Genomic DNA, 19,503 nt, shown 5'->3' with positions numbered 1-19,503 from the left:
ATGACCTCTAACAGGAAAAATATAATCCAATTTTCACCAGGTAATCTCGGGTAAACAAAATGAAGCGGGAAGCTAAATTAATATATTTATTTTCGTTGGACTTATACTTATATTTTTCGAAATACTAGCCGCTTGCCCGCGGTTTTATCTGGGCCCCTAACTAATGTCATCATTATCATGATGATGCCAACTAGTGCCCGTACCGGTATAAAATACTGAAGAGTTTTTCAAATCGATTCAGCAGTTTGTTGTTTAGCCTCCAAAGGAACCAAAAAACTTTTGCTGTTTTTTTTTGTTATATAAATGTTCTTCTTTGTTTGCTTGAATGCGACAATCTCAGAAAATACTGGAACGATTTGAAAAATTATTTCAGTGCAATATGGCCTACTTATTTAGAAATACTATAGGCTATTCTTCAACCAGTAGTGCGAATTCGTTCCCGAGGACAACCGCTCGCAGAAGCCACCAAGTCATATTCACCTACATGAAAATAGAACCAATAGGTACTCATAACTAGAATACATATAATTTCCCCAACCAAATATCTCACACACACACATAAACAAAATACTTAATTAACAATATAAACAAAACAACACTGCAACAATAATATTACTAATGTAAGGAGCGTTAGAAACAAATGTTCTGTAGGACCAGCGCTCACAGGAGCGCGATCAAATATGTATGCAGCCGTAATTGAAGTGTTTGCCTAATGTAATGGAAATTGGTTGGTAGGTTGTAATTATTTGTGGCATGGCTTGCTGGGATGACCTAATGGTGTAGTAGATAGTAGGTAATGTTCTAGAATTAGAGATGTGTAAAAAATATTAATAAGTAATGTAGACTGCTAAAATCTTAAGTGGGATTAAGTTAAGAGATTAAGAATCAAGTCAAATCATTTATTTCATTTATGCCTTTACAAGCACTTATGAATGTCAAAAATTACAAATAGGTTTGATCCTACTTGCCGAATGTGGCTAATCATTGTTTGTAAGTAAGAGATGATCATAAGGTTAAGTAATGGCTAGGGCAGTCGGTCCGTGGATGGGTGGCAAGTGGCTGTGTCATGACGACTTCTTCAGTGTTTCAGAAGTAACGTTATTATTTGAACATCTTTTGGCAGTCATTACTGGTAGTCAGAAGTCAGAAAGTTGGACAACCAGTGTTACCATGGGGTATTCCAAGGAAACTGGGCTAATAAATAAGCCGAATAAATAATGGGTAATGGTAATTTAATGGGCCACTTGACTCCCAGTAGCTTTCCTTGAAGACAACTGGCCCAGACATGAAAATACATTCGGGCGAAACCGGCCCCAACATTTCGTCCTCGGGCCAGATTTGACGTGGGCGAGATCGAAGCACAAACCTTCTTAAGAAAAACTGTGTTCCAAAAAGAAGTTCACATCGTAATTGAAGAATACATTAAGCATCAAAATTAACCTTATAATTTATTTACAGATGGTGACATTTAAGACTGTAGTCTATAATTTATTTACTACTGGTGATATTTAAGTCCCCTAAAAAGAAACGTAGTTTAGCTTTTAGTACCAGTCAATTATCTCCGCACAAGATGTAGTCAAAATAAAAAAACAGTATCAATTATGTAGACTAGACTTTCGCAAATAGAATCTTTAAGTTGTTTGTCTGTCAGTTCAGATACAAAATAATGTGATAGAATTATCTCTACTGATTGCTTTATAGAATTAGTCAGGAATCTGTCTAGTCTTATCCAATTTACGTGATCTTTTGTGATATTTTTAGACTATAAGTATTAAGGGATAGTATAAAAAATCGGTTACGAAAAACTAGCGAAAATTCAATATGGAAAAATGTGTTCTTTCACGAAACACTTAATTCTTAAAACTATCGTTTACATGGTACTTTGATGATGAATTAAAAAAGGTTAAAATGACCAGAGCTGGTATCCCTGGTGAGTATTTAATCTTGTTTTAGACTCAAAACCATACGTTTTCCCCTTGGCCTTGGTACATGAAGAGCACCACAAGAAAGACAGACTGGTTTTAGTCAGTATGACTATAATGTAAGTCTGTCATTTTCCGAAGAAAAAGGTGCCTATCTAAAAAAAAGAATTTGCATTCCAGCTTTCTTTTAAAATCACTCACTCCTGGCATCTTAAAGACCATGATAACATAATTAAGTAAAAGCTAAATTAAATTCTATTTTCAATTAGTTTTGTACTAGATCCACTTAGTTCTAGATTAAAATCTCCTTAATAGAAACTCCTAAGTCCACCGATTTAATGTCGTTCAAAAGTAGCCAAGTCTGTTTAATGTTTTCCAAGAATCTGTTACGTGACCGGAATTTAAATACATAGCTTAAGCGAAAGCCAATCTAGGAGCGTTTAAAAATAATACCTTACTGTGTAAAGTTTTTGAAAATAAGCGGACAGCTTTTACCTATTTTGCATCGTCACTTTTTGAGGCTTTACCTAATACAGCGTAGGTGCTAAAAGTCATATAGGGAAAATGACATACCGTTTCTCATTTGCCTTCGTTTATTTTCTCTTACCATTAATTATAAACATTTGTATGTGCTAGCTTTCAATACAAGAACTCGGATCTATTCAGCCGGCGGTTTTAGCCACGTCTCTGGGAAAGCTCTCGCACCCGGATTAAAAAACCTGCAGCATTCTTCGATAAATGAGCTATTTCACATTGGAATAATTATTCATATCAGACCTCCTATGAATACCAACTTCAGGCAAACAAACAAAATCTTCATATTATTATAATTTATTTCATCTTTTTTCATTAGGAAACCAAGAGACCACTACAAAGTACCTACTAGATACATCATAGGAAAAAACAAAAGCCAAATAAAGAAAACAAACCATCTTGCCCAAACGCAGTGTCGGTCGTACCTTTCCCCCAAATGTTGTACCTCGTAATGGGCGTTTCTAGTCCATTAGCCTTATAGCCTGTGTATCTTGCCCCTAACTTGTACGGCGGCCACTAATTGTACTTCTTAGGGTGGGGGCTCACTTTCTGGGAGCCATGTTTTTTTTGGATTTCTTATTTAAGTTACATATGTTAGGTAAGTTGGGTTGGGATGGTTGGGAAAATGTAGATGGAGGAATTTTTTTCACTTTGGTTTTTTTCTCAGGAACTACTCTGCGCAAAAGGATAAAATGTAGCTTAGACCCATCCTCGTTAAATGGACTATAAAACAATGAAATATTTTTTCAATACGGCTTAGTAGTAGGTACCCAAGATTAGCGTGCTCAAGCAAACTTTTGATTCACAAAACCGTTTTTTTTTTTTTTTTAAATATGTCCATCTTAAATCTACATCTGTTTTAATATGCGATTGATTTATTGATTGCATTTTTTTATTTTTATTTATTATTGAGCTATATAAACATCCCCAACTCGCAGTAGCAGATAGGCAGTCGCTTCTTGTAAAGCACTGGTACTCAGCTGAATCCGGTTAGACTGGAAGCCGACCGAAAAGGCTCGGAGGATGATGATGATGATGATAAACATCCCCAACTTGAAAAACTAAGCTTAACTAAGCTAAACTACCCAGCATACACATACATACTACATCACCCTTGCCTTCCTCACAAAATGTAGGTGACACAGGACACTGCCAAACCCTTTTCAAACGCACGCTCCATATCGAATACCAACACACTACAAACTTTAAGTCGGCCGACAGTTTGTATGGGTTCATAAATCAGTATGTAGATGAATCGTTGTACGTACATTACAAAGACTAGGTATTTAGCCGGTATCAGACCGACTCATTTCATCTTCCGAGCCTTTTCCTAACTATGTTGCGGTCGGCTTCCAGTCTAACCGGATGCGGCTGAGTACCAATGTTTGACAAGGAGCTACTGCCCATCTGACCTCCTCAAACCAGTTATCAGGGCAACCCAATACCCCTTGGTTAGACTGGTGTCAGACTTACTGGCTTCTGACTACCCGAAACGATCGCAAGGATGTTCAGTGACAGTCGGACCTACAGTTTAACATGCCATCCGAAACTCAGTCATTGGTGTGGTCACTTAGAAAGTACATACCTACAAACTTAGAAAAGTTGCATTGGTACTTGCCTGACCTGGAATCGAAGGGAGGTGCCTTGAGAGGTTGGTTCTTTACCCACTTTAGACCACTTTAGACCACCATGACTCCTTTTCAGTCAGTAAGAGATCTTTGTAATGTGCGTACTACCATTCATCTTCATAATGATTTATGAGCCTAAACAAACTGTCGGCCAACTAAAAGTTTGCAGTCTGCGACACGCTCTATTTAATCTTGCTGTAATTACATACAGAATATTATGTTTTGGGGTTACACAACTAAAGTGATTAAGTGCTAATTAAAATAGGATTAAGGTATTGATTTTGGATTAAATTATGTACTTTATGAATCCGGGCAACTATTTGGTGAATCATCTCAGAGGTCATTCACTTCAGATGTCAATGTTAATTTAAAATCTTTAAAATTTTAGTTGTATAAAGTCATATAACGGTGCTTTAAAAAATGTGTAGTAGGGCAGATTTAAAGGCAATAATTGTTTTTCTATTTCCATATAGTTACTGGCCAATATGAGAGAAAAAATTAATTCTACACCCACTTGAAAAAATATCGGATTTTTTACATTAAAATAATTTGATCGTGCAAAAATACTGAATTATTATCTTATTTACCTCTAGTTCTATGTTTGTTTGTTCTAACCGTACCCAAAATTAAAGTCAAGGCAAAAAAGTTAACAAAAGCAAAAATCTAGCTCACCTAAAATTCTAAACAAACCAATAGATTATGCAAAACCAATAAAACCCGCGTCCATTTCAATTTACAATGAACTCGTACACTTCAGGCCAAAAATACAACCCACTGTACACGTCATTGCAAAAATATTGGCACACATGTAACAAGTCAATATGGCCGTCGCTTCACCTGTCACATTACAAGCCACTCTCGATATTAGCCGGCCAATTTAAAAAATGGAACGTTATGTTTTTAACCTATATCTTTGGATGACTATTGAATTTAAGCGAATTGGATTGGCTGATGATATTTGTATTAAGGATGACAGGTCGTTCTATTTTTAAAATTTGCTTTTTATAAAAAAGGTTAGCGATTAACCTTTAAGATGGCGTCGGCGTTGTTGTAATTAAAAAATAACTTTGATTAAGATTTCTCGGGAGAGCTTTTATCTTGTTATACAGAACCAAACCTCATCTGAATTAAAAATAAAAATACATAGTAATCTATCACAAAAAAGTAATCTTTGTCGAAAATATAACTTTGATACAAACAATAAAAGTACTGGCAAAAAATAAACCTTAATAGAAAAAAATATTAATATCCGGTGTTACCAGCTAAGTGTTGTCGAAAGAATTTGCATTTGTTTATCGAAAAATGCTAAAAAATAAGTATTTTATCCACGGAGCGGAATTGAGGGTGACTATGAATATTTCATGATTTTCTTTTCAAATTGAAGATATTTGGCGAGCGACAATCGGTCACAGGTTTTTGATTTGTTGGAATGAATTATTAAAATCGTAATTTTTGCGTAGGTGGTTTTTCAATTTGGAGTGATAAAAAATAAGTCAATTGTAACATTAATAGCAAACTAATAAAAAATAAAAAAGTTTTAAAAATAATTTTAGAATATTTGTTGGTATTTTTCCCTTTTGTAGATGGTTATTTTTGATATCATGTGCGTTCAAGCTATATAGCTGCTTATTCCAAATTCTTCAAGTTATTGTAATTAAATGAACATAAATAGTTGAGTTGAGCAACTTAACAATTTATAGCATATTCCTAAAACTATGTAGAATACAAATCCTGATATAGACACTCTTAAAAGACTCTTACAAAACGTTAGACATCAGTTGAACACTTGTCTAATGTGGCTGCAACATTATCCTTATTTCAACGTCATAATCTGTCATTTTTGTAGACAAGTGTTCAACAGACGTTTAAAAGTTTTGGTGGTTCGACGGTTCCTCTTTAAGCCGTTAAACCAAAGCACCAAATTACAAATTCACCAAAACAAACAATCCTCAGACAACACAAGCAAAATAATTACCCCACTAATTTAATTAACCCTAGATTACTACTCTACGTCGCAGAGGCGCCCGCGATTTTGATATTTTGCTCTCTCTTTTTATCCTTTGCTCGTACAGCATTCACGTTCTAGGACATCTCAGTCCATGCCAGCATGTGTCGCAGGACGGTGGTTGCGTTACGGTAAGTGTAATAGTTTTTTTGATATTACTACCCTTGGCGCTCCAAAGACGTATGAGTAGTTTGTATGTAAGTTTTACGCTATTAATCAAATTATTTTGTTAGTGTTTTTTGTTCATTATTAGTTATTCTATATATCTTTTGTAAATTCATATGTTATACTAGTATGTTATATATTGTCATAACATATTAAAAAAAATAAAAAACCCCTAAGTCGAAGACAATTTATGAAAAAACTTAGCAGGCAGTTGACTACTGAATGGATGCAAAAATGACTAGAAGCACCTACGTTGAAGAGCAATATCCGGAATATAATTGAAGTTAACCTCAAAAAACCTTCCGATGACCGTTCTGAAGAAAATGAGGGTCCACCACCGCCAAAAAAAAAGAAGATATTGCTCTTATTGTACATCTAAAAAGAAGAGGATGTCCAAAATGACGTGCGCCAAGTGCCAAAAATCTACATATACATCAAGTTCATGTATCTATCGGATGCATCTAAAATATTTTTTTTGTTACATTGTTATTTTTTTTTGGTTGATTACTTCATAATTTACAATTTTTCAAGAGAATTGTATAATTTAAGTTTTTATTTTTTTATTTTTAATGAGAAGACTGTTAAATTGCTTAAGTTCCTAAAATTGGTTTCTAAGATTTATTTGATTAAAGATTTTGTAATAAAAATATATAAATATTAATTAAAATTGTGTTTTTCTTTTTTTAGTAATCTACATAAATACATAAACAGTCAAAAAATATCAATCATACTAATAGGTTTTTAATAAAATCATTAGTAAATATGATGCGCCTCGCAAGCGTATGAGTAGTTTCTTTGTGCGTCGCAACATGAGTAGTAATCTAGGGTTAAAGAAAACTACAAACAAAAGTTGTACAAGAAAATCTCGATTACTAAGACCAAATTAAGACCTGGATTTAACCAAGAGAATGGTTGGAACAAACTGACTAGCATAGCTTAGTTCGTCCGTGTAATTATGAGCTACCAGTGAACCGACGTGAACTGGTATTAACCGGAATTAACTGGATAAAACAAGATTGTGGGCAATATGGCGTCCTGGATTTGGCCGCAATCTTAGGCTTGTCTTGTCTTGAAATGTTAGGTTGGATGTGGTATAGTGTTTTTCAGATTTTTTTTACAAAAAAGAAAATTACAAATCATAAAAAAATAATGTACGGAGATTTTCTTATATAGAAGGAACTAGTTATGTGACTAGCTGTGTAACTAGTGATACGGCGGGTTTTTTGTTTATTTTTTTTTGCCTTAAACTACTGAACCGACTTTCAGTCCAACTATCCCCCTGGACGTCCGCCGTTATAACCGGGAAAAACAGCTAGTCTTGAATAAAGACGCAGATCTGAGCTGTGTTACAGAAAATAACTCAGTCAGAGCTAACTTTAGATTCAATCAAATATATGGCTCTAAATCTACTCTTGCTATTGCATTGTAATACGATTTTAAATTTAACTTCCCAGGTGTATTTCATTGAACGCCAATCTTCAGAAAAATATTTGCCTTACTTTAAAAAATATAACCTAAATATCTGTCTTTATACCCTTTAACCAATAAGAAAAAAAAATCATTTTTACCTACACCCATAGTCAGAGCCTTACTTATTTTTCTTTTTTCTCTTGTAAAGATATTAAAATGCCTCATCCACCTTATTTACACCTTAGTAAGTAGGTAAGAGTAACTGGCATTTGTTTTCTTCTTACATTTCAATTATCTCCAGCCTACTCTTAGTTTGAGGCGACGAAATTCTACTTTAGCTGGGATATTTCATTTTTTCAACGTAATTAGATTTTTTTGGTTTATATTATACTTTAATAGACCTGCCTTGGCTTTGGCGAAAATTATGATACTTGGTTTGAGGTAAAAATAACCAGATTTTTTGTTAACGCTGTGAAGTTATAAACATGGTAAAGTTATATCAAAATGGAAGGAATTAAGTTACTTATTGAAATTGTGGAACAGAACTAGTACAATTTCACATTTTCAATGTCATACTCAACTTATAAGCACTCTAGATTCCGTCTGTGGTTTCACCCGCCTCTTGAAGTAACTACTTCCAGATTCCAGATGAAAAAAGTCACTCTTCTCCCTATGCCAAATTTCATCTCCATTGCTTCAGCCATTCTACATAAAAGCATAACATACAGATTTACTTTCGTGTTAGGCAAAATGGAAAATGAAACATAGAGAAGAAATAATGTGCTGTAGTATTTTCTTTGTTAAAGGACTGAACCGAATTCACATTATATTTTTATTTTTGGGCGATTTTCTCAGGTTTGACTGAACTGATTTTGACGCGGTTTTCAATACAGTATTTTTTAGGATAGATATAAAAGATATAACTACCGTACAATTCCTACCTACCTACTTAATTTTTCGTTCGAAAATTCAATGGTCAATAAATTAATCATACTTTAGTACCACGATATCTAAGCTTGGACCTGAACAAACATTGCTGAGGTAATATTGTACCTTGATTATCAAACTTGACAGGCTTATCCTTTGATGGATTCCTTCTCATTGTTAGGCAAGATAAGTATAAAATTGACAGCGTGTGTTTTCTATAGTATATTCGAATAAGACGGATTACGTACTGTGTATGTTAAAAAAGAACCGCGTTTTTAACGCTGTGTGAAAGAACATCAGTTTTTTTTTAAACTTAGATTTGTGCGACTTATTTTTGTGCTTAGGCACTTACTTTTAATGCGTGAAAATTCTATATCACATGTGCCTATTACTAATATTGTAAATGAGTAAGTTTTTTTATATGTATGGATGGTTGAATAGATGTATGGATGTTTATGCCTCTTCCACGTAAATACTACGAATGGATTTTATTAAAACTTGGTAGCAGGTAATATATGTAGCTTAAATATCAGAATAATACGTATATAGAAAACTTATCCGGTTTTGAGGAGAAGTTCCCTCAGGAAGTTAGCAAAACTACTAGCAGAACCGGCAACCACTTAAAATAATAACATATTGTGAACCTTACTTATTGACCTACAAGATTTGTTACATGCAGATGTAGGGAAATAATCAGGTTTTCGATTTAGGGTTACTACATAATATATCTTAAACAACAACACTCATTCACAATACACACACACACACACAGACAAAAACCAACTAACATATTTTCTTCTAAAATCTTCCACCTTTCATCACAGCTATACATAAAACATTCATTTGTTTTTGTATACAATATTACACCTGTTTTATGTAGATGTTTTGTTTATACAAATTGTTTTGATGAAGAAAAGGATTTGCAGGTTGCCATGGTAACAGGTATGACGGCGTTTATTGGGGGCATAAACTTGTTTTTGTTTTAATAAATAATGCTGTGGTTATAAGAATTTGTGTTGTAACAACAGTGATTTTTTGGTATCCATTTTAAGAGTTTTGCTGTAGACATTACGTATCGAGGGGAAATAGTCCGCTAAAAACAGATACAGGCACGTAAAGCTTCATGCTTGAACAATAAGTACTGGCTTTCGATTAATAATATAATCAATAAACCATCACTTTCATTCAAGAGATAAACCGATTTTTTCATAGATAAACCCATGCTCGATACTTTAATTTGTTTAAATTACCGATTGTCATCACGTTTCCTAAAGGATTTTTTAAACCACCTTGCAAACGAAATATGAGACACCAAAAATAAAGAAAATGGAATAAAACCTAAAGTCGAACTTCATAATTAGCAAAACACATTCAAACTTTCAGAAAATATTATAAGTTTCTCATTATTTCCTCCTTCCAAGTCTGCAAAACTTTTAAGTAACTACTTATCGAAATATCAACGAAACGTTCGTTCCATTAAGAAAAATATAAAACAAAAAACTAGTTTAATTAAAGAAACTTACCAAATTGTCAAACTATTTAATTAACTAAGAGCGCGCGCACACTAAAAACTTTTAGTCGGCCGATAGTTTGTATGGGCTCATAAAGATTAATGGAAGTCATGATGATGTCCTCCTAGCCGTTTATCGGCAACTGCGGTTGTTGCTGAGATCAGTCAACTGCGCAGGACATATTATAGTGCACAATGTAAGCATTCGCCCAGACACAGGTGCACTCACTATTTCTTCACTCTTATAGCCCGATGGGACGGCAATCCGACACGACCAGAGAGAGATCAGGAGCAGTACCGGCATTTACGTGATGTCCGATGCACGGGTGTCTCAATCACCAACTTCCATGCTCCGGGCTGCTTTGTGCAAGTTTCTAAAACCCACAAAGCGATTTCGGCCCGAACCGGGAATCGAACCCGATAGCCCATGCTCAGCAGCCCGTGTAACAACGATCAGGTATTTGTTCGGTGTCGGATTTTTTTCCTATCAACGGGCCGATAGTCGGCCGACTGTATTCTATAGTCCTCAGTTTGCGCAGGCTAACTGAACTGAACAGTAAGAAAGTCACGGAATCTAGTTGAAAATGAAATATGAAACTTTTAATTAAACTTTCCTTCCGTTCTTTTAGACAAGTGAAGTTGGCTACTAAATAAAAATTTTCAGTGAGAAAGAAATAAATTATGACGCTTAGTTTGAACTTATTAATTTCTTTTTAATATTTTTTTATGCTTATAGAAATAGTTTTTGTACCAAAAAAGCTTGCTCCAACGACTTTTGAGTAAATTAGTCTTTCCAGTTTTACCTAAGGAATGATCGGTTATCACAACTTGTAACGACAGCCATAGATGTTCAAATGACAGCTGGGACCTACCAATTTGATATGCCTTCCAAAGCGAAGGAACTCGTCATGACAAGATGGTCATCAATCCACGGACCGCCTGCAGCGTTGCTTAATCTTATGATCAATTGACGGCATTCGAACTAACCTCCCCACTCAGAGACATTTAATGATTACTTAAGCCATTCCTTAGTAAATGATTTGTATGACATTCCTGCCCGTTTTCACCAACAACCTCTTACCGTTTCCCTATCTAAATGCTACTTTTAGTAAGGATCCCTCCCAATTTGACACCTACCTAAATTCATTTTCACCACACTTGTACATGGATCCCTCAAGTAAGTGACAGATCACTAGTTCTACAAACGATAAAGAAAAGTCGATATTTTATCGATAAAATGATTTTTCAGTACTTCTTAAGAAATAAACGTCTATCGAGTATATATTACTAAAGCCTGTGAGTTTTTTTTCTTGTGATGTTATTTTAATTTAACTTAAACTACATTACGCTATGTTTTATGCAATAAAACAGTAAAGAGGTTTTCTATAGGTGAATTTTTACCTATGTCATTCGCGCTTTTGTCAAATTGACTGATGTGTATGTCAGTGTATGTGTACATAGAGTGAGGTTAATTTTGGGTTTATTATTGTTGAATAGATAAGTTTATTTTGGCAGAGAAGAGAAAACGAGGATAAACCTTTCTTGCAGAAGAAAAAGACAAGCTAGTGAAATTGCTGACGTCTCATAGAGACACAATATTAAACAAAAAACGGATGGGACCACGAACGAAGCCAAAAACAAAGCTTGGATCCAGTCACAAATAGTTTTAATGCGACAGGAACCCTTTACAGGTAAATGTGAATAATATCTGTGTATAATAATATAGTGTATTAAGATATTGCCGTAACACTGTGTTCCTTGTTTTACTGTCATCATTGTATTTTTGTTCTCCATGAGTTGATGGATTTAAGTATGGGGTTAAAATTATATATTTATTTAGTTTCAGGTGGTGCGAGAAATTGGAAAGACGTGTAAAAACATGCTGCGCCCAGCCCACCTCAAATTGAATTGGTGCAGGAGGATGATGATAATGTTTGGTACATCATATGAGGACTAATATTAAAATATTTGTTTACTATCTTTGTTTTAATTTACATAATTTATTATGTTCAATGTTAGCCTACTTCTTACCTCCAGAGGGTATCCCCTATCACCTAGGAGATAGGCTCCTCCATATTCACCATTTTCGAATCATTGGTATCTACTGCAGTTTTGGTATTTAAGGCCTATTCAAACCTGAGCGATATTCGCTGCCGCTGTGGGTAGAGGTAGATACCGCGCCGGTTTCGCTCAGGTATTTAGTATCAAGTATAGTTACCGGCACGGATATTGAGCTCTCGGCGGAAGAGTGGGGATCGCTTTGCGCACTGTACACAAGGCAATAAACCAATAAATGGCTTCTGCGCAGGTGAAGGTCAGGGCTCAATATCCGTGCCGATAACTATACCGCGGCTAGAGCGACCTGAGCGATATCCACTGCCGCTGTGGGTAGAAGTACATACCGCGCGGCAGCAGCGGCATGCATCCCGAACATCAACAGTAATATTAACGCATACCCACTGGGTTTTCTCTGTCGCAGGTGGTAGCGAATACCGCTTAGGTCTGAACAGTCATATTACCGCATACCCACAGGGTTTTCTCTGCCGTAGACGGTAGCGAATACCGCTTAGGTCTGAATAGGCCTATAGTTGTCCCGGCCACCGCGAAACTACATCAGTGATTACCAGATTTGCATCTGTTATGGTCTGTATATTTATGGACATGCAGGACTTCCTATTTTTGAATAATTCAGCGACATCACGACCTAGCAAGTGCATTCATAGCAAGTGATAACCTATAATCTTATAAAAAAGTCATGATCATCGTACTTTTTTCTCAGACATCTGCTCTTTCACGTAAGATAGGTACGTGGTCTTCTAATGATTATTATTTTACATATCCACAACCTCCACAGCTTCTAAACTTTCTAAAAGTTTACGTTTCATTTTTTTTTTTTGCTTTTTAAACATGGTATTTTTGGTATTACATAACATATAAAGGTACATTTCACTATCCATCGCCAGAAACGGTTCAAAATATGTTTGTATTCTGTAATGATAATGATAGGAGTTGTTTAAGCAGGCATCAATCGGGCTCCCAAGTTTAAGTGAAATTTTTAGGTTAAAATTGACACCTAGGCTTTGGTGAAAATGAAATTCTTATTAAGTGTTCCGTAAATGCTCCCTAAATTTAGGTATTCGTTGGTGAAAACGGGCATCCGTCACTAAGGAGTGACTTAAGTAATCATTGAATGTCTCTGAGTGGGGAGGTTAGCCACTTAAATAAAATGGATTAATTAACACAAAACTAGACTATCTAACTTTGAATACAACGGGAATAGATGAAATTGCAATTGCACAGTTACAAATGCACAATTTGTTATTCATATTAGTTTGGTTGTTGTGTGCGAATATCATTTGTATGCTGGTTGTAGCTGGGGAACTCATTATTTTGCTATTTATAGAGAATATAGGGGATTTATTTTGAAAGGAAATCATCATCAATAGGATCGAATATGTTTTTTGTTGTCCTAAAAAGTAAGACAGGTTTGCATTAATAACAAGTAATATAGTATATAGAGGTACAAGTGTATATACAGAATATATAGTAGTATAGAAAAGTATTATTTTACGAACCACTAAATAATCTCTCTCGTCTTTTATCAATCCCAAACATTTGTCGGTACACTTTAGTAAAAAAACAGTCTATCACCAAAACATTTTTTCATTCACATAAAAACAGTAACAAATCTTTGCATACCTTCAGAATCTTCAATTCCATTCCACAAAAGATCGTGTTTCTTATCATGTAACACAAAACTGAACCCCCATTAGTCGGTAACGTGTCGGGTTTTCAAAGGGTTCAGTGATATCGGGTTACCGACAATTTGTTATATTTTATTACTGTAGCTTGCGAGAAAGTTCTGAGTTGAAGACTGTGTGGGACTTCGTGATCAATTGAAATTGTCTAGATTGGATTTTTTGGCTAAATTGTTTAGGGGTGAATGGTCTTCTATTTTTATAATTTTGTGGTATGAGCTTCCAGAATAAATTATGTTCATGTATGAATTATTCTATCTTTTAGAATAATCTTTCATAAGTACAGTAGGTACTGGTAGCTAATTTCCAAGTCCAAAAATTTTGCAAGTAATCTATCCGAATAATTAGTAATCTGACAAATTCAAGACTTTGCAAAAGTTCTAGTTTACTTAAACAAAAAAAAGGGATAATACTTAATTGTTAAAGATTAAACTCAGTAAACACTTAGGTACGTTGCAAACCAAATTATCATCATCATCATCTCAGGCATAGGACGTCCACTGCTGAACATAGGCCTCCCCCTTAGATTTCCACAGATACCTGTTGGAGGCGACCTGGTCGAAATTATCACTTACAATAATTTTTATCTCAAGCAAAACCTCTTCAAATCCACACAGAAAACAGATAAGTTGCGGGCAAAAGCTAGTTTGTAAAATTTTATTACTTTTGGCTTTCTAGAAAGTTCTAAGTGCAAGATTGTGTGGCGTTTTACCGTCTTGTGATTGGTTGCTACAGTTTTATTCGGACGACCAACTTTGCAATGGTCTAAATTGTAAACTTCATGGTTTATAGAAAATATATCTTTTTCTTTGAAAGTTTTAGCGGATGGAATTTATGTTTGTTGAGGTGTAGAAAAAGCATTTGCGATTAAAAATCAAAGCGATCAATACCAAAACTGTTTATTTTTAACCGATTTAAAAAAGAAGGTTCTTAGTTTGACCCTCATGTATGTATGTATGTCAGTTTGTGCACGATTATCTTACGTTTAAACTGAACCGATTTCGATGTGGTTTTCAGCGAAGTATTTGTCGAGACATGGGAGATTTTAGATACATAATATATCAAATTATATTTTAGATACTATATTGAAGTCGATGTTATGCTTTTGTGTAGTTTTCTTATTAATTTGAAAAGTTAGACAAACGCTTTATAATTAAAACTACAATAACTAACACAACTAATCCACTACCAGAAATATTTCTAAACAAGCACAGTACAGTTAGCAACAAAATGCTACGTCCAACTGAGAGCGAGTACGGTCAGCATGTGCAGTGACAGTTGGATTACACTATTGTTAGTGGTCGCCGCTGTGGAAAGATGACCGATTTATCTAAACTGGAGTAAGCAGAGTTAGAGGTACTGTTTGAGACTTATGGGGTAGTAAATAAGGTTCAAAATTGAATAATATTGATTTCTGTCACAGAAGTTTCAAGATTCAATATTTTTTGTTGTATGTTATGTTTAGTTTTGTTCTAATGTAGATAATTTATTTATTTTTTATGGATTATTAGCTTCCACCAGCGTTTTTCACGCATATTCTAAAAATTATAATTATTTACTTCCCCTACCCGCATAAAACTTATCCTTTGATAGTCTTCAGTCGTAATCTATCTTTAACTAAGCATGCCAAAAGTCCAAATGGGTTCAACCATTTTAGTTTGATTGCGATCAGAGAGTTACTTTCACATTTCAAATATTACATAATTATGAAATGAGTAGATATAATTACCATATCAAAATCCCTTTTAACTGCCCTTCACCTTATCAACCACCACAAGAACAAAGACATATAAACTAAACCTGCCCAAATCTCTAGCTACGATCTACACCCTCATATCTGTCTACCCTCACGTCTTAGACGGCGTGTAGATAACGGACCGTGTATACCATTAGGTAGACATGTCGGTCAGATCGCACGATTTACTGGGAGACCGTGCGAGGTGTAGACTGGCCTTCTTGTACACCGAAGCGTAGCAAGTGTGTTGTGGCGAGATCAGAAACGTTTGGGAACAAATGTGCTGAATCGTGGTTTTTGTTGTATGGCTAGATACAATGTAAAAATGATATAAGTACCTTAGAAATTAATTTAATAAAAACAATATAAGTCCACTGCAAGTCTTAGCATGTGTTCAAGGTTCCAATTGTGCTGACATTTTACAAATGTACGCGCTTCATTTTTAACTTGAATAATGTGTATGTCGCAGTGCCATACTTGTACATACGTAGTGCCATGCAGCGGTAAAAAGTTTCCTTAAACATTGCTTTATTTAAAAGCATTTATTGGGCTATACGTATTTTAAAACCACATTTAAATAACAATTTGGCCCATTCACATATTTCACAAATAATATTTAACTTTACCCACATAGAAACATTAATCCGAAATTTTCGACAATAACAATAAATTGCTATCAAAATTGCCACTGCGGTGTAAGCGACGGCCACCAACAAAGGATTCTAAGCGAGTGTGCAGTCGAAATGGAAATTTAAACTTAAGAGTATCCGCATACTGAAGACTAAACAGTCGGCCGACAGTTGACCGAAGCTTGGCAATATTTTTTTATGAAAATCTTAATTGCATATAAAGTCTATGGAGTTTCTTGCCGGCTCTTCTCCATGAGACCAACGTTTAGGAACCGTTCAACAAGGAAAGTTACATATTTGTTAAAAAAACATTTGACTGTGAATTTGAAAGTTTTTAGTCAGTCTGATGTCAAAATATTAGATCTTTGCTACCATTTCATCTTCATACTGATTAATGGGCCTGAACAAACTATCGGCCGACTAAAAGTCTTCAGTGTGCGGATACTCTAATACGTTTATAATAATTCCGTATTTCAAGTCGTTGCTAAACCTCTCGTGTGAAGCCGTTTGTGATAATTAAATTTTCATTTAGAACTGCTAATTGCGTTTTGTCTATAGATATATCTGTACATATGAGATTCCTTTTGAAGGAATATGTCTATCAATATAAATTTAATCTGGTCATCAGTTGTTCCAGTGTAATTATAATTATTTTGGCTGCTGGGAATTATTAAGAATAATCTTACATCAAATAGCTCCATGACAAAATATAACAGACTAGTTAATCGATTTTAGGATGGCTAAATCGTTGACATTCAAAGAATATAAGTAAATAAATACCTGATTATTTTCTGATTCTAGACAAAACATTAAGCCTCGGGTTAATAAACACAGAGTAAAGTTAATCCTAAGGGCTTAAACCGTCGAAAATGTATTGTTATACTTTGGTGTAATTACAATCCATGTTCATTGATTAAAGGGTCAAGAACTTTCGGTAAAATATTATCATCTTTAAATAAAGTGATTATAAGACAAAAACCACAGCTGCCACAACACTGATAATAGTTTTGCAACCCAAGTTTTTGCAAAATAATTAACATGAAACACCATTGAGTTTCTCCAACTCCCAACCACTGAGTTCCAAGCCTTACAAACTAAAAGGAAACAGAAAAAACATCCTAAGAAACTCTGGACTTAATAATGAAAAAGCATGGCGATTAATTCTCGTTTCTTTTGCTTTCGCATTTATGTTGTTACTTAGCCTTTATTATTTTTTCTAGACCACTTAAATTGTGTAGGCTATTAGTTGATATTAATGACGAATTGGTTGCTATAATCTCAGTAAAGATAAAAGACATTTCTGGCTAATTCAAATTATGTGGTCAAAATTGAACTATGGTATCGTTATTCAAACAATTACCGTCGCAGGTACCACAAAAACTTTTAAACGTCCGTTGAACTCTTGTCTATAAAAAATCAGATTATGAGGTTGAAATAAGGTCCATTTTGCAGCCACACTTTTTTTAGACAAGTGTTCAACAAATGTTTAACTTTTTGTAGTAAGGTTTAAGTAAGGTCAATTTTGCAGCCACACTTTTTTAGACAAGTGTTCAACAGATGTTTAACTTTTAGTAGTAAGGTTGTTACTGTTCATAAATTTGATGTGGAGGAATGAGGATCATGTTATGAGAAAGATGATAAGTATGAAAGTGGAATTATATAGTGTAAAGGGACGACCAAAGAAACGACGGATTGATTGTATGAAAGTCGATATGGCTAAAAAGAGTGTTACTTGTGAGATGACGGCAGATAGAAGAGTATGGAAGAAGAAAACATACTCCACTCCAAATAAAATTGGAATAAAGGCAGGAGAATGATGATGATAATTTTAAATGTTTGTGATATGGTATTACTATTTAAATAAATAAATAAATAGATGTTCCATGTGGTTCAAGCATTAAATAAGTCTTTTGGGTACACTACCGAGAGACAGCGATGAGGACCGATTTTTCAACGCCCTTTATTAGTTTTAAGTTTCTTTTTATGTAAACATAGATTTACATACTTAATTTTAAAATATCAATTATGTTTTGTTTATCTACAATTACAATTGAATTAATTTCATTAGAGGTAGATATTAAGTTACCCCATTTCAAAATGACCCACAAAATTGAACCAAATAATTCCATTTAACTGTATTAGGACATGTACGAGGCGTCCGTTTATCGGCTACAATTCCGATTGTGAACCGTTTCAATTAAAGTTTAGCTTGACCTAGAAATCGAATCTAGGACTTGGAAGTTTGTATCCGTGCACGGTTTAAAGCAATTAGCCTGATAGGTTTGTGGGGGAGAATCTTTAGTAACTATTTAGGCTTAATGTTTGTTTTGTTGTAGTTTGTTTTTATAATGAAACCTATGATAATAATGACTTATAAGAATCTTTAATTATATTGAAAGGTTTTCTATAAGAGATCGCTTTTAGCGACAAGTGTCACCATATTGTGTCACCGACTTTAGAATCTTTAGGTTAGTTTTTTTTGTTGTATTTTAATTGGTGTACATAATAAAAAGTATCTGTCTATATATATATTAATATCATGAATGCTGTAGCTCCGTGTTACTTGATCACGCTAAACGGCTTAGCTACAGGTTTAGTTAGTATCCAAGAAACGCATATAGTCTTACTTTTGCTCAGTGATGGGAGTAGTTTTACTGAGACGAAAACCACTAGAAGACCCTAGAATAAGTTTTTCAAGTAGCTTGAAGTGGAGTTTCTAAGTAAAGAAATAGGGCTTAAAAATATAAAATGTACAACGAAGGTTTTATGTAAATCAATCAAGGAAAAGCAGGTGCAGCAGCTATTCTTATTTTATTTAAAAATTGTTTTTATTGTATTTGAAATCTCCTGAAATCTATCCCGCAAGCAACCTCCCCAATGATTCAGAAAGTACCTATAATTATGCCAATTATAAAATCAACTAATTTATTACAGTTCCATGCAAACCAAAACCTAATTCAAAAGATTTGCATCGCAAAACGACAAATTAAATACATTACAAAAAAATACTTTCATCACAGTTAATGCAAGAAGGTCATACCCCTTAATAGCAAGAATTCCTTTGCAAAGTGGTTTCGGCAATAAAAACAGACTATTACGCTATTGCTATCTTCTTTAAGGGGGGAGGCTTACACCCCCCTTTTGAGCATTCACTTGTTTTATTTAGATAATGGATTTCCGTGATAATGTAGCCTTAATTATTATTATGTGGCTGGAATGGGGGATTTTGAGGAATAGAAAGAACCAGACAAGAGTGTGTCGGGGCACGGTCAGTAAAGGG

At 34.5% G+C, this 19,503-nt stretch overlaps 1 protein-coding gene and 1 long non-coding RNA gene across 2 annotated transcripts in view; one reads left to right on the top strand and one right to left on the bottom strand.

The window, feature by feature from the left end:
- The window catches only part of LOC110371181 (cell adhesion molecule Dscam2), a 120,921-nt gene that overhangs the window by 44,638 nt on the left and 56,780 nt on the right, over window positions 1-19,503 (bottom strand). The gene's annotated exons all lie outside the window — the stretch shown is intronic.
- Window positions 11,160-12,079, top strand: LOC135118663 (uncharacterized). The gene is made up of 2 exons (XR_010277705.1): window positions 11,160-11,792; window positions 11,942-12,079. It is a non-coding gene; the product is annotated as an uncharacterized LOC135118663 (long non-coding RNA).

Source organism: Helicoverpa armigera, chromosome 24 (assembly GCF_030705265.1).
Source record: "Helicoverpa armigera isolate CAAS_96S chromosome 24, ASM3070526v1, whole genome shotgun sequence".
NCBI classification, from domain to species: Eukaryota; Metazoa; Arthropoda; class Insecta; order Lepidoptera; family Noctuidae; genus Helicoverpa; species Helicoverpa armigera.
Note: the sequence above shows the minus strand (reverse complement) of the source record. Positions and strands in the feature narration are given on the sequence as shown.